Here is a 3117-nt window from a genome sequence, read left to right as displayed (position 1 = left end):
GTAGAGATTACTTAAAATCATTTTAAAAAATACATTTTACAGTTCCAATATTCAGCTTGGAAGTGAAGAATTTAAAGAGTGAGAGGAGAGCTTTATGAAATTTTATTTCATACTTATAGCCCCTGGGAGTATAGGGATCACAAATAGGAAGGACTATTGAAAGGAGGGTGTATGGAGCAAAAAGTAACATTGGTCACCTGAGTACACAGTTTTTGAGGAGATCTCTGGGTCAGTGGGTCAGTGGATGACATAAGAACAAGAATAGGGGACTGTCACTTTGGAGAATAAGATTTCCTTTCTGAGAAGTTGCCCCATGGCTCCTTTTATATCTCTGTTCCTCAGGCTGTAGATGAAGGGGTTCAGCATGGGGGTGACCACTATGTACATCACTGAAGCAATTATGTCTTTGTCATTGGAGTTGCTTGATGATGGGAAAAAGTGCAGTACCAAGATTGTCCCACAGAACAGAAATACCACAGAGAGGTGGGAGCCACAGGTGGCCAAAGCTTTATATATCTCCTTGATCGAGGGAAATCTCAGGATGGTGGCCCCAATGTGACCATAAGAGACTAGAGCACCAATAAATGACAGGGTAATGACCAATCCCCCAACAGTGAAGATAAAAACTTCATTGAGGGAAGTGTCTGATCAGGAGAGTTTAAGCAGGGCAGCAAGGTCACAGAAGAAGTGGCAGATGGTGTTGTCAGCACAAAAGGACAGTTGAGCCAGGAGGATGGTGTGGGACAGGGCATTTGTACAGGAGAGGGAACCAGGATCCAGCCAGAATAAATATACACAGCTTCTCCCTCATGATGGTGGTGTAGTGTGAAGGGTGGCAAATGGCCATGTACCTGTCATATGCCATCACTGCAAGAAGAAGGTTATCGATACAGCCAAAAAATATGGAAAAAATATATCTGTGTTACACAGCTTGCATAGGGGATGGACTGATCCCAAGTATGCATGTTTATCAGCATCTTGGGGATGGTGACAGATGAGAAGGAGACATCAGTGAAGGCCAAGTGGCTGAGGAAGAAGTACATGGGGGTGTGGAGGCGAGAGTCCACCCTGATGAGCAGGATGATGAGCAGGTTCCCCAGCACCATGATCAGGTACATGCCCAGGAACAGGGTGAAGAACATGGCCTGCTGCTCTGGCTGGATGGGGAGCCCCAGGAGAAGGAACTCGGACTTGCTGCTCTGGTTCTCCCTCCTTATGCAGCTTTCTGTCTGCTTAGATTGAAGGAATATAGGGAATGTTCCAGATGATAAATAGCAATAGTGGCAATCATAGCAGGCAATCATAGCAGGGTTATTTACTTTCTACTGAGGAATTCCTCAGGGTATTTCCCACATGCTATGGCCTGAATCCCCACCCTTCCCATCAGAGCTCCAATGACTAAGAAAATTCCCAACAATGTAAACCAGGGGAAATTTCTTTCTTCATCTAACAATGTGTTGGACACCATATTATTTCCTGGAGAAAAAGAAAGAGAACTCACATTCTAAAGAGTAGCCTGTTCCAGGGGCACCTGGGTGGCTTAGTTGGTTGAGTGTCCAACTTCGGCTCAGGTCATGATCTCACAGCTCATGAGTTCGAGCCCCGAGTCAGGCTCTGTGGTGACAGCTCAGAGCCTGGAGCCTACTTCAGATTCTGTGTCTCCCTCTCTCTCTCTCTACCCCTCCACTGCTCACACTGTCTCTCTCTCTCTCTCAAAAATAAGTAAACATTAACTTTTTTTTTTAAAAAAAAAGAGTAGCCTGTTCAAGCACAGGTTCAGAGCAGTGTATCTGTGACTAGACTTCTGGTACGTTCTGGCCCCATGCCTTTCTAGCTAGTCTCCACAGCTTACTCTCTCTTAGCCTCAGTTCGCACCTCTGCAGGGTAAGTATAGCATGCCTACACATAAGGTTTGCAGAAGAATTAAGTGACTCAGTGAGAGTTAGAATATTAGAACAGAGTTCTTCATATAGTAAACACACAGATATGTCATCTGACATCTTCATTCCAGCGTAGGTGTCCAAATAAATCCTGGGTTGATCTTTAGAAACCCAATATACCAGAAATGTGAGGTGGGCACTAGCAAGAAACAGGTAGCTGCTCTAAAAGTTGTGTTAACCTATGTGAGCTCTCACCTTCCCAAGGAAACTGCACAGGCACACCTCCTAAAGCCTGGGGTTAATTTCCCAATGGAATTTAGCTTGCCATATTTTATTTAATTTGAGAAAAATAAATTATACTTCACCCATCTCTATATTTGTCCATTTCTCTGCTTCTATCTTCAGCAAATCGAACTGGCTCAGATCTAAGTATTCACATGTAGTAAAGCATCTGAATATTTGTCCTGGGGCCTGAGAGCTAGTAGATGCTATGATTGGTGATGCCTGTTAGAATTAATATTGACCTGATTGACATGACTATTTTCCATTAGTGATCTTAATGTAACTGCGACTTATTGAACAAGTATTCTAATATGTGCCAGACAAAACAAAGGGATTGTTGCACATACATATTGCATATATATGTGTGATTGCTACATCTAGTGTATGTGTGTGCATGTGCATGTGTGCTAAAGCTAAGAAATGTTAAGAAACCAGCCCGTGGTCACACAGACAGGAACTGCTGGAGTCACCATTCTTTATTCATTTCTTTAATTTTCTGCTGCTATTGAACATACTCTCCCTCCCCTTCTGTAATTGAGCAGAAGAGCTCAATTTGAGCTCAAATTTCAGTGAGACACTTTGAGACACATTTCAGTGTTTGAAAGAGGAATTCTGTGTTCTGTAGCACCTCAACCACCAGCTCAGATGTCTGCCATCACTCATTCCTGCAGCCATCTATGTTCCTACAGCCTACATCTTACAAATGCCTTTCACATACTGTCAATAGTACGCAATCAATATCTATTGTGTCTGAAAAGGAGAGAGCACAGTGACTTTTTCCTTCCATCCTCCTAACATGAGAAGTGAAGTCACTTCTACACATACACTCTGTACTCTATGTGGTGGTGGCACTTGATCTCAGAAGCAAGTCTTTGGATGCTCTTGTCACTACAGGCAGACACTTCCCATTGCTGTGAGGGACAGTGGCCAATAGAGTTCAAATACCCACACTCCT

General features: G+C 43.4%; 1 pseudogene; it reads right to left on the bottom strand.

The window, feature by feature from the left end:
* Positions 1-237: 237 nt before the first annotated feature.
* On the bottom strand, positions 238-1304 carry LOC121034354 (olfactory receptor 1J4-like; annotated as a pseudogene).
* Positions 1305-3117: the final 1813 nt, after the last annotated feature.

This window comes from Herpailurus yagouaroundi, unplaced genomic scaffold (genome assembly GCF_014898765.1).
Source record: "Herpailurus yagouaroundi ecotype Mexico unplaced genomic scaffold, PumYag 160, whole genome shotgun sequence".
Lineage (NCBI taxonomy): Eukaryota > Metazoa > Chordata > Mammalia > Carnivora > Felidae > Herpailurus > Herpailurus yagouaroundi.
This window is presented reverse-complemented; position numbering and strand designations above follow the sequence as displayed.